This window comes from Paramisgurnus dabryanus, chromosome 11, assembly GCF_030506205.2.
Source record: "Paramisgurnus dabryanus chromosome 11, PD_genome_1.1, whole genome shotgun sequence".
Classification (NCBI taxonomy): domain Eukaryota; kingdom Metazoa; phylum Chordata; class Actinopteri; order Cypriniformes; family Cobitidae; genus Paramisgurnus; species Paramisgurnus dabryanus.
The window spans coordinates 24,107,146-24,121,281 of NC_133347.1; the positions used below are offsets into that span (position 1 = coordinate 24,107,146).

The following is a 14,136-nucleotide window of genomic DNA, read 5'->3' on the forward strand; positions in this document are numbered from 1 at the left end:
AATACCTCATCAAAAATAACAAATTTTTTGGGTTCCTATGAAATCTACGTGTTATTTATTGCTTATTTTATAAATAAACTACTTTAAAAGGACTTTGTTGTTATTTATTCTTCGCAGAGTAGGGTTGGGAATCGTTAGAAATTTTCCGGTTCCGATTCCGGTTCCAGTTCTGCCTAACGATTACGGTTCTGATTCCGGTTCCATATAATAAAAAATAATGCACAATACTTAAACAATTCAATTTGTGTTTATTAATTACTGATAAAATATTTTAAATGTAAAATGATTAATATTTTCACTTTTTCAGTCACTAGGCCTATATCATTTATTCCTGTTGTAGTCCTCGTAAGATCCTACCTGTTGAAGTGAACATGATAGCAGCAGTAGTTCTCAAACCAGTGAGATTTATATGCTGGAGCAAGTGTTTTGTCATAGATCCTGAAAAGGCTGCTGTACAAGTAATAATTTTTGTATGTGCATGCGTATAGGCTTATATATAATGCATACATATATTTTGAAATATAAAAATGTAAATGAGGATCAGATATACGTTTCTTAACAAACATGCGTGTTCATATGCACTGACTTCTTTTCGCCGGAGGCTTCTCGTCACGACATCAAGCAATGCTTAGGTTACTTAGCAACGACAGACGCTTTGGAGCGTCCACGCGCTTTGGAGAAAGTGGCGCGATCACGTTTTCCGCGTCGGAATGTGAAGCAATTGAACATAATGTGCATGGCCATTTCGGTCGGTGATGCTCGAGCCCCGGAGCGACCACGGGATCGGCGCGGCTATGTGCGTGTTTATTTTATCACTTTCATCCCTGAAACAACACACGGTTCAAGTGAGGAACCTTTTTGGGGTTATAATGTCTGCAAAGTGCTGAAAACGCATGTTGCTATACTGGTAGTGCAGATTGATACTTTTTCGCAACTTTGACCAAGAATATCTTACCTCATTGTTCCGCCCCCAAGCCAGCGGGTCATCACTGATATCAGTTTATAGCGCATTAACTCTTGAGTCTTATGTCCGTTTGCTTTCACGCGAACTTGAAGACATCTCGCTGGGTGAGACTGTACTTTATATTTTTCATAGTTTGTAAAGTGCACGGCATCGCGGGTCGCACTGTACCGTCAACAGCTCTAGAATCCACACTTTTGACTTTTAGACATGTTTAACACGAAGTATACAAAGCTTACCTCAGCAGCCCGAGTGTTTTCTGTGGTAAGCTGCGTTAATTTGGTTGCGTGAGTGACTATAAACAGTGGCTCAACGTAATTAATATTCATGAGGTAAGAGACATAAGCGCTTTGCACGTGCCTCGCATCAGAACCGCTTTTAGAACCGAAACTTAAGAATTACGTGCGGTTCCGGTTCCTTTTAAAAAACGGTTCCCAACCCTATCGCAGAGTTTACCAGAAGTTACGTGATGACCACGAAAGCCGCGTGTTTATGTTGTTACTGCTGAAACCGTCTACAGGCAAGGATTGTTTTCTTTTTCAAACGTTTTAAAACACAAGTGTTCTAATGTAAACAGGGCCTTATGTAAGGAACTTAGCCATAATACCTGTGTATTTGAGCTTACACTATCTTACATCTCACATCTCTATAAAACAACTGTCTCCTTTCAAACTAAGATGGATAAACAGACCTAACTCAGCTTCTGTTCAAAGAGCAGTTTTCTCTTCAAGTATTTATATGAGGATTGTCCCGGTCTGCTCCTATCTAGTGGAAAATCAAGCCTGCATGGTCTCTGGGGAGTAAACACTAGATGGGCTCTCAGATGGAGGAGAGATGTTTTCCAGCTCAGTAGTTCTTTTGATTCATGAAGAGAATAGATCTATCTATCCATCCATCCATCCATCCATCCATCCATCTATCCATCTATCCATCTATCTATCTCCATGCAATACTAAATTGTGATTGACAGTTAGTAACTGTTCTAATACAAGGTAATGTGGGGTCACTACAGTTCAGAGGCCATCAGTAGGTGACAGTGAATCACATGTAAAACTTTCTTATCTTTATGTTCATATGGTTTCATTTTTACGACAGAGGCACATAGTGGCTAATACTGTCACGCAGAAACAGATGAATACTGTATAAGCACAATATTCACACACAGAGTTCAGTGTATATCTTACAGCCATCCTCATCTGCATCCTCCTGCATCACTTGAGAAAGAATATGAGAAACTGAGTCCTAAAAATATCCCGCTGCATCTCCCACATTAAACCGTGCAGACCTCTCGCCCTCTTCCTATTCCTGATGCATTATGTAACATAAGATCTGTTGCTATGGCAAATGAGACTTCATAGTCCACACATCCATTTATACGACATGCAGCAGCATAATAAATCCTAAATATCTGGGTACTAGTTAGGTAAAGCAAAATAACCCAGCACACTGACTTTAACTCTGCAATGCAAATAATTGTTGTTATGAACACATGCAAGCTTGGTGCAGCCTATAAACCAATTTGTTTACTTTGCTTTTTAGACAAGTCAGTGGTTCCTAAACTGGGGGTGCAACAGTGTTGTTTTCGTCAACGATGACGATAACGAAATTATTTCGTTGACGCACGTATTTTTTATGACACTAATGCGACGATGACTAGCTAAAAATGTCTCTAAGGTGACAAAAACATGACGAGACGCTTTCGAGTTTTCGTTGACGAGACGAGATGGAACGAAAATGATTATAAGTCTGACCGTCAGTGACGTTCACAATGCATGTCATTTCTGCCTATTTTGAGTGAAATCTGTCTGTTTTGAGCTAAAAAGTATTAGCAATGCTGCCGCTTCCTATCCTTGTTTTGGCTCAACACAGTCTCACTCAAGCCCACCACCCGGCTGCCGCCATGCCGCGCACGCGCACCAGATTTCACACAATACACCAGCGGATGCCAATAAATGGAAACGATGAGTTGATTTATGGACATATTTTCAGTATAATCCATCAGAAAGAAAAACGGAATGCATAATGGGAGACAATGGTAAATGTGGCCACAGACTGGGTGAGAAGAATTCCACCAACCTCAAGTGGCACCTGAAGGCTCATCACGCTAATATTTTTTTAAAGGTAACTAACAAATCACGGTGTTAACATATCATATAACAGTTACATTCAATTTTACTCAACATTATCGACGGCTTGTGATACTTCATGGTAAGCTTAAGGTTTTACATGTATCTTCTTGTCAAACCTAAGCCCGTTTCCGATACTTTTCGTTGTGTATTTAAATAACAAAGCAAGGCACGCGTTTCTCAACTTTATAAGCGTAACACACAAACCCAACATGAGGTTATATAGGGCTCAACTTTTTTGTTATAACATGCACAGAAGGCACACAGACTAAAACAACGGCAAGCCCTCAGGGGCAACCTTAATGCACCTTTTAATAGTATTAAATACACCACACTTTTTAACCTAAATTAATTTGTTAAAGAATACTTTTTTACTAAACTTGACTAAAACCTTTTTGCGTTTTCATCGACTAAAACTTGACTAAAACTTTCAAGTTTATAAGTGACAAAAATGTGACTAAAACTAAAAAGCATTTTCGTCCAAAAGACTTAGACTAAAGGGGATCGCACACCGGCCGCGCCGCTCAGCGCCGCGCCGTTCTAAAAAAATCGAACACATTGTTTTCTATGAGTATACGCACACCGGCGCCGCCAGGTGGCGCCTGTCCGCGCCACCCAGCAGTGAATCAGGAAGTTGCTCAAATCCCTGTCGCGCCACACAGCGCCACTCACATAGTTTAACATTAAAAAACATCATATTTGTCCCAAATCATTAACGATTAACATTGGCTGCTAACATATATTTTGCATTTTGAAGTAGACGCTATCTGACGAAGCTCGCCCTATTTAATGTGCACTTCCGGTTTACAATACCTCCGAGTTGTCCTAGACGCGACTCGACGCGGCGCGACGCTGAGCTGCGAGGCTGGTGTGCGATCCCCTTAAGACTAAAACTAAAAGGGCTGCCAAAAACAACACTGGGGTGAAATATGGTTTTATAAAATACATTTTCTTAGCTACCAACCAACAGCACTACATTGTATCATTTAATATGTTTTGTTTAATTCAAATTATACATTTGAGATTGTTTTGTCATGATTTTTTTTGGAGGGCCTGAAAGGGATGCACCCTACACAAAGGGGGGAATAAGAATAATATTGTTTTATCTAAAAACAATATTATATTTCTGAAATGTTATGGTTAGTGCAGCAGATTCCATAAATTATCAATTCAAAGATGAATAATCAATCTCAGAAAATATTTTTTGCTGACAAATTCCATATGAAAGGGTGAAAATTATATTAACCAATAACATTATACCATCCAATAAAATCCTAACACATAAGTCTCCCTTACATTATTTTGCTATGTGTAAATGTGGACGAGTACAAAAGATTAGGGCTGAAAGCTTGTTCGTGTTAGTGTTAATTTCGTCAGACGAGACAACCTTTTTTCCATGACTAAGACGAAACGATCACGAGACTACACACATATTCAAAAATGCTGACTAAGACTAAATTAACATGCATTTTTGTTGACGAAAAAAGACGAGACTAAAATGTTTTGCATAAAATAAAAACTAAGATAAAATCTCTCTTCATTTTTGTCTTCAATCGTCTCTACTACATTTTATGCAATCAGGTCATATTTAAATGTGAATTCATTCATAAAAAGACTGCGTGCTCTTATTATGAAACTGCGCGTCTGTCATAACTCCAGACAAGCTCGCGCTGCTGAAATCTCCATGCTAAGTGTTCACAATATAACATCCATTAGCAGTTAGTCTACAAACGTATTACATATGAGAAATATTAATATTTCTCCGTTGTTTCCATCGGATTTTGTATCAAATAATCTTCATATGGTTTTTCAACAATTGCACGCACACACAGCGCGATTCTACTATTGAAAAGGCATACGCGATCAGGTCAGTAAGAGTCTAATGTGTAAAATGAGCCCACACACATTTTGATTAATATTTCACAAACAGCTAAAAAGTTTAGTGTTATGCAGTATTGTGTTGATGTTTTTGTGTCGTATTCTCGTGCACCTGTTGTATTCAGTAACTTAGACGGCTTGTCTTTCTGATCCACATTCGCTATTTACCAACATTGTTGATGTACCTTATATTATTCAAGTATTCTGAATGTACAGTATATTGTGAGGAAAAAAGCTTATTATTAGTAACTGATCGCTGTCTGGGTGCTTTCCTATCGCCCATCACTGAATGAATGGTGACGCAATTTACACGCAATAGAGATACGTCACCGCCAATAACAAAGTTGCATTCAACAAAAATCATTCAACAAGTGTAACCAATATTTGAGATGTGTGTAACCCTATTTGACTGAAATGGTTATAAGAAATAATCTCAGAAATAATTTATTTTTAAAAAGACAAAAATGTTTTAACTAAAACTTGACTAATATATATTAAGTCTTCTTTTGACTAAAATTAGACTAAAATAACAAGACTTTTAGTTGACTAAAACTAGACTAAAATGACGAGAATTTTAGTCGACTAAAACTTGACTAAGATACCTTGAGTTGTCTTTTGACTAAAACTAGACTAAAATGATGAGACTTTTAGTCGACTAAAACTTGACTAACAAAAAAAGATATGCACAAGACTAAATAAAAAATAGGTGACAAAATTAACACTAGTTCGTGTGTAAACATCTTTGATCCTTTGACATAGATTTTAAATAAAATTGAACTGGGCACACTACATTTTTATTAATTTTGTATTAATTTTTTTTTAAATAGATAAAACATTATAACAAAAAGTAATATATATGTGTGTGTGTGTGTTATATTCACTGCAAAGCTTTCAGCACACTAATTAAATATAAAAAAAAAAATCTAAAAATATATAAACTGAGAATATAGAGCTACTGTATATAAAAATATATAGAAACATATATATGATGCCTAAACTATTTAACCTCACTAATCGGCTAGTCAGTTGTTGGATGACTAGTTGACCATAGCAATGCATCATTAAACCAAGATTTTATTAAACAGATCCCAGTACAACACTGACTTGCCATCAACTGTCACCATTTTACCACACAGTATAAGACAACCCATAGATATGTATATAAAGGCTAGATGGCTCAAGGCGGAGTCAGCTGTGTCGTCACTTGGCGGCCATCTTAGGTCAGTGCTGCCATAGTGCTGCTCCCTGCTGCTGTGGACGGAAGGTGAGTGACATACGCCAACTAAAATGCTCGTAACTTGCTGAATTCTTGACGGATTTACAAACGGTTTGGTTTTTTACAAACGTTATTAACGTGGCTATAATTATGGATGCTTTAACATGTTTCATGAATTTTTTTTTTATTTTTAGTATACGTATTCAGTGTCATAGGTACATCTTTGACGTTTATAACAAACCAATCCGTTTGAAAATCGGTAAAAAATTAAGCAAGTTATGGTCATTTAAAAGTACCTGCATCATTAAAACTCAATGCTACAAGTGAGCGAGCGCCCTGTCCTAAGATGGCCGCCAAAATGCGGACGTTCAACTCAATTGGCCATCAGCGCGGACGAGCCATCTAGCCTTTATATACATATCTATGAGACAACCAACCACTACAGTACAACTTTCAAATGCATATATCAGTTGTGTGCATACATAAGTGCAAGTTCTGCTTATATACACGAATAGATGCTGCCCTTACGCATAAGTAATAGCCATACAAATTAAATTAAATGCCTGATAAATTGCCATGGATTAAATTGTGTGCCAAATGCACAAATGTATGCCTTTTCTATACTGTATATATACTCTGTGTGCTTGCTTTCTTCACAAACCTGTCCAACCACAATGTAGCACTCAGCCTTCATAATTAATGCCCAATGCATGCTTTAGGTAATGTGTTTTGACCCTTAATCTTTTCACATGTGAGAAAGAGGACACGTCTGGGAGGAGTTCAGACACATCAGGATTCACAAGGGAAATCAGACACCCAGATAATGCACATGGATGCATAAACACACTCTCTCACTCTGGGTCTGTTCACACAAGATGAAGTTAGTCCAACAATCACTAAGAGTTAATAGGATTTTACAACAATTACTATCACAAAAACTTAGCATAATACAGGGTAACAGCAACAACAACTAGAAAATGTGAATGCTGCCACTTTGATAAAAACAAACGGTGCTAAATAGCACAAAAAATGGTTCTTGGCTCGTAATCATAGAGGAACCATTTTAGTGCTATATAGCACCTATGAAGCACCTACGAAGAACAGGGGTCATATAGCACCACTGTCGCACCACATATGGTTCTATACCGGTGCTACACAGGTACATCATCGGTGCTATACAGCACTTAAAATGGTTCCTCTATGATAATAAGCCAATAACCACTTTTAGTGCTATTTAGTAACGTTTGTTTTTAGAACGTAGTGTTCGGGTGGTTTCCAGTGTCTTGCTTTGTGAATGCTTATCAATAATCATGCCGTGGTAACACTAGACCCTCACTAGGGATGGGCATTCGATTAAATTTTTTTAGTCGGTCGTCGGGAGAATTAACGATCGACTAATCGATTAATCATTAATATTTTTAGCATAAAAATAATTATTTAACTTTTATAATTCAAAAATGTTGAATACAAAAATACAGCGCGTTTTCCTCCATGAGACCTTTATTACAAGATCAACTTGTGGCAAACAGTTAAACTACATTTAGTTAGACAAACGGAACATATATGCGCTTGAATATGCGGCACTCTAAAGCAGCGGAACCTCCAGCTGCGAGCCGCATTCTTAAACAGAGACTTCATTTGTTACAAAAAATCATGACCTCTTCATTATTATTTTTTTGAAATCAAAACGGAAGGTCACAGATAACGGAGTATGGTGTCAAATATTGCACACTGGTGGTAAAATGTTGAATTGCTGCCACATAGTGAAATTCATTTAATTGCTTCAAGACACACGCTACGCTAGGCAATGCAACCTGCATTAGATAAAAAAAGTATTCGATTAATCAATAGCACAATTAAAGTCATTGACTAAATTCTTAACAACCAATTATCGATCGTCGATTAATCATGCCCATCCCTAACCCTCACCATCCTAAATTTCGAAGCTAACCACTGCGTACTGTACATGGGCAGCATGCGGATATCAAGCACTAAATTGCTGTTTTTTATTCACACACATCATGTATTTCGCTATGCTTGCACCGTAATTGTTCCTTTTGGTATTATTGTTAGGGATGCACCGAATCAAGGATTCAGATTCGGCCGAATACTGGGCTTTTTGACGGGGTTCAGGATCGGCCGAGTCTTAAGCCGAAAGTATACTCGGGACGTCCGCGTATGCGCGCCGTCCGCATGACGTCATTTTCGTCATTTTCGTCATCAGGAGGGTGCGCGGACGGCCGCGCGGACCGTCCGCGTGCAGCCCAAAATTTGAGACCGCGCGGACAGTGCGCGTACAGTCCGCGTACGACAGCGCATGCGCGTGAAAATATTTAGACAGGACACTCCACTATAAACAATTATACAAAGGAAATAGACAGCATTTGCACACACACTATCGTTTTTCTTCTTTAACTTTTACTTCTTCCAAGAACAGAAAGCTGTGGAGCATGTTTGTTTGATTCCTGTTCTTTGTTGTCTTGTTGTTTGTTCTAAACTGTGTTTGCAATGGTGGATCAGTTACTTTTCTTCACCTATCCTAATGTTTTAATGTACTCTAAATGTCACCAAATCAGTGCTGCCCTGACAGCCTGTTAGACTAATAATTTGAATAAGAAATCATTCGTATTGCGTAGAGTGTCGAACGCGGCCATCCGCGTGTAGCCGCGGGGACTATACCCGGAAAGCTGCGCGGACGCGTGCGCGCGCGATCCGGACGCGGACGCGGAAAAAAAGTATACCCGGCCCTTTAGATTTTTTTCCACCGAACCGAACCCTAGGCTTGCTCTACGCTGGTTGACGTCACGCGGCCGTTGATTACACACTGGGTGCTGACGTGAAGATGAGCATTTTTTCCGGTGCGCCTTAGGGGCGGGTCACATTTCGTGGCACACCTGGAAAAAACTAGCGCATCACACCGCATCGCTTTCATTATGCATAGGCTTATGGTAATTGTCAAAATAGTTTTCATCCTGGCACAATGTTGCCTATCCTTTTTTTTACAGTTAAAATCGAATAAAATGAAAAATACACTGCTGTGGACGTTGTTTACTTCATTAATGTGTTTTACTGTGTTAATGGAACTGTGTTAATTGGTATTCGGTTTCGGCCGAATCTGGATTCGGTGCATCCCTAATTATTGTATAAAATGGGATGGTGCAATACTGTTATTTTTACCTTTTTTCTTCACCTGAAAAAATCATACTGTATCAATCATCTATTGGTCATACATCAATTGATACAATTCATAGGTCAGAGTTCACCAAACTTAAACTCTGGAATGCGTTTCCGGTCTGCCACATTTGCATGAACGAAAGTCAACTCAAGTGACTGATTAATCCTTTAATGTTTGAAGAAACGTGTATATGATGCATTGATTTTGTTAAAGTAATACAGCAACAAACAATATTTGGATTGGGATCGCTTTCTGTTGTTGGCTATGTAACAGCAGTACTCGACTAAGCTTTAAATGCCTTCATAACAATTAATGTTATTGCCAACTGAAGGCCACTGCATGTGTGTGGGCCTGATTTTCTCTCTCTCTCTCTCTCTCTCTCTCTCACACACACACACACACACACACACACACACACACACACACACACACACACACACACACACACACACACACAAACACACACACACACACACACACAAACACAAAATGTGGAGGATTATGTTTTCAGGGGCGCAGGCATTGTGTTGTTGCCCATGGGCGGCACATTGCACAGATTTATTGAATAATGCCGGGGTGTTTCACCTGTATGTTCATATGCTTGTTGTTTATGTTGTCTTGTATTTATGCATATGTGTATAAATAAGTAAATAAATGTTTTTGTGACATTTTTTGGAAAATTAGCTTATATATTCTATTCTATTTAAAAACAGGATAGTTATGGGCATCTTATTATTGAGACTAACTTTTATGAGGCACAACTAAAAAAACACAAGTACAGATTCGTAGGTTAATGGCCCCACTGATGGACGTTTATGGCAGCATCCATTTTGCCTTAATTGCGTTAGGACGTTCTATTGGCAGCAGGATGGGACATCAATTTCAAAAACACATTAAGACCTCAGCCCAACAGCGCCATGGGATACCGGCTGAATGCGCAGTTACAAAACCTAGAAAAGTTTTCATGCATTTACAGAAAACAACTGTGCTTTTAGATGCTGTATTAATATGACTACCACATTAACATATAGACAGATACTATATGTGTGTGGGGGGAATTCTGGAAACAGAAAGTATATATAAGTTTCCTACCACACACACACACACACGTTATATATATAAAACGCAAAAGCCGCTAAACTACACATGACATAATGATATTTATTGAATGCTCTCTGTATGTGTTATGCATTCATCAAATACTTTCACTTTTGAAGCTTTGGTGTGCCAGTTTTTATATTTTTATTCTAATACTTTTCATGGGTCAGGCACCAATTTTGAGCCTTTCGCTTGTGTGCATGCATGTTTTGTTTTGCTAATGAGGATTCTGAAAACAGTATTATTTTCCTGTGTTTTTCTATTGGTATTTAAAATCAGCCTATTTTGTGGTTATTGACATCAGAAAGGATTATTGAAAAAGATCATCAACAACTAATTTCTACTAGCAGTTGTGCCGGTCACACGTACCAGCATAAATAAATAAATTATTTGCATGAATCATTTGCTTAAACAACTGCATTCATTTATAAATTTTTCAAAGCCTGTGACAATATCTTTACTATATATGCATTTTTTAATCAGCCGCTTAGCTATCTAAACAGAGGACAAAACCATACTGGCATACTGTAGCTATAGCGGTAACTTTCTGGAAGTTTCACAAACAAATCCTGATGTCACATGAAATTTCACAACGTACTTGTCCCTATTTGCTGTCTGCCAGACTCGGTTCACCCTCCAAAACAGAACCTTGTGTCTCATCTCATAGAGAAACATACTTATCTCAGTTCAACAAAACTTCATGACCAGCATGTTGCTGTGGGAGATAAGAGAGGGTACGGTGTAAACCGCTCACACACTCATGAAACATGCAATAGGTCTAAAACAACTTTTTCTCAACACTGAAAACAGATTACGCCTAAATCAATTAAAAAAACACATTCATGCATTCATACTTTTATGTTTACACTTTCAGAAAAATCACCAAAAAAATGGTCCCTGTCTGTCAATGGGGTAGTACCCTTAAAAAGTACAACTCAGGACCTATCAAGAGTTCATATTAATACATCAGAGGTACATTCTGGAACCAAAGAGTGCATATTAGTACATCAACAGTACATATGAGTACCTAAGTCAAAAGTAAATATTGGTACCAAATGTATACATATCTGTACCTAAATGGTACATACTGTATTAGGATATTTTAAAGGGTGTATGCCCCAGTGACAGCTTTTGTACCATTTTTCTGACTCTTATTTGTATTTCCAAAAAAACGTTGCTCAAACATACCAGGATATGCAAAGGTGACTGAGCTGTGATGATTATTGAAAGAAAGTGTTAGTTTGCTGAAATAAATACTTGGTCTTTCACCCTCTTGGGTTTACTCTCTTTACAATCATTGCATCACACATGCAGGAATCATCTTTCTCCTCTTTAGGGATCAATCTCATACTTTGCCAGCCCTAGAAAGAATTCAAAGCCCATTTCATTATTTTCATCCATGCATTCACACACACACACACACTTCAAACAAAGTGTGCAAAGCAATTTATAGTGCATTCAGTACAGTATGTGCAATTTTGGGCATCCCTATAGTTGAGCTACAAGAGGCTTTACCCTCCTATAGACTTGTCATATTCAGTCAATTACAGTAACCTATATGAAATTACTGAAACATTCATCAATGCAATATTTTGCTCTCTCGCTTCTCCAGCATCTACCATCTCTCTCCCATTCCTATTTATTCATCCTTGAAAAGGACTATCAGGTTCCAATGGGATCGTCACATTTTAATTAAAAGCTCCTATGGAGGAGCCCTATGTAATCCCTCTGTGGTTAAGAAGCTTGAAGAGGAGTGCTTAACAAAAGACTCAAACATAAATCTTTGCTTTATTCTGTCCTTAGGCTGTAATCATATCCATCCGGCGGTTGAACTTGTCGTGCAGGTTCAAGCTTTATTAAACAAATCTTAGGCTTAGGTTGACAATGAACACAGTTTAGACTACACACTCCATCTACAATATCTTCACTCCAGATGTGTCATGACAACTAGTTTAATTGTTGCATAAAATAGGCCAAATGTTTGCTAATGAGTGTAGATTTAGAAAACAATTATATAAAATTAACAAACAATCATGTATAAGTGGGAGGAAACTGATCTCGAAAAAGGAAAATGTGATGCTATCGTCATGACAACCTGTTGCCATGCACCAAAGTGGTCCCTGTTGTGATGCAAAGGGTGATGTGAAGGTGTTTAAAGACATGCAAGGCATAATTTAAATTGAAACAGCTTACATTTGTCCTTTTTAGAGATGAAAGATCCAAACACATAAACACGCACATCCAAAAATGCACAACCGGTTCGTCAACATCTTGCTTTAACACCTCCAGCATCGGTTTCACAGTAATATCTGTGATTGATAGCAAAGGTTTCACAGAATTTTATAATAAACAAAAAGATGCAGTCAACACACAACAGATGGACGCACAGAGCAAACAGATGGCCTGGTATATGTGGTCAATTGATCCACAATTCTTAATCATATTGGCCACATACCTTCATCTACCCAAAATTATATAGCTGTAGGTAGATAAGATTACATAATCTGGCCCTGCATGAAGACATATAGAAAGCTTTGAACAGCCACTACATAGTTGGACTCAGAAAGTGTACAACTTTGAATACCTACACATCAACTGCTGATAAATGAAATCATGACTTTGATGGTTTGGGGAATAAACACAACTGAGGGAAATCCTCAATGAAACGATGTTCATTTACTTACAGTATAATAAAATATGTAACCCTGTGCTTACATATACAGCTTTAAGACATTTATATGTGGCCAATGTTTTTCTCCAAAACGACTTTTAATGCCTTCAACAACATACACGTTTTATTTTGATGTCACGTGTGTATCTGGGGATCGAAAGCAAGACCTTTGCGTTGCGTACGCAATGCTTTGCTACAGGGAATACATAACGTTAACTTGAATTTGGACTAAAACAAACCAATGTACACATTCACTGACAAACACATTCACTGAGCTGACATTTTTAGCGAAACAAATTAGTTTTTTGGAAATATAACAGTCAGCATCAGGCGGCACCTGTCAGGCATTTATCGCCTCGTGTTATGTAAAAGCATCGCATCATTCGCTGCAATATATCCCGTTACGTTTCTCGATTTTGTTTTTACGTCGACAACGCACCAGACATATCACAACACGTATTTTATCCAATTACCTTACCTCAATTACATAAGTATTAGCCTAACGTTATATATTTTATAGATGCGTTTGAGTGACAAACCACGTTGCGCGCCCTCGCAGCCACGCACGCACCCGTGGCAGCACCCGCTCTCGGCTACAATCTCAGTGAAATTCCAGACAGTTAGTCAACAAAATAACGATTTCAAACAAGTATTTATTTCAGAAGTCAATCTAAGTAGACGATTAACTTACCTATAGTATAAGAAAATACGTTAATGTAGACAAAATATTCAGCTTCTCCGGTCCGCGCCTTCACGGCAATAATCCTTGCGTTTATTTCCACAAAAAAATATTCGCGACTTCTGCGATGACTTTATAGAAAAGAGCTGGCAAACTGAATCCAGCTCGTACCCTTTATTTGGTCAAACTGGTTCCCGACAACCAGCAACAAATATTTATCAGTCCTGACTCCTCATGTCTCGTGACAGATAGCGCGAGCGTGCTCGCTGCCGTTGACCACTGGTTCAATCCATTCACAGCACCGAGGGGTCTCCTGACAACATGACACTGCA

At 38.2% G+C, this 14,136-nt stretch overlaps 1 protein-coding gene across 1 annotated transcript in view; it reads right to left on the reverse strand.

Moving 5' to 3' along the window:
- Positions 1–14,090, reverse strand: part of LOC135729934 (dematin-like) — a 34,752-nt gene extending 20,662 nt beyond the window's left edge. Inside the window, exon 1 of the mRNA XM_065247840.2 lies at positions 13,817–14,090. The gene's annotated coding sequence lies outside the window, so the exon portion shown is untranslated. The remainder of the gene's footprint in view (positions 1–13,816) is intronic.
- Between the last annotated feature and the right edge of the window lie 46 nt (positions 14,091–14,136).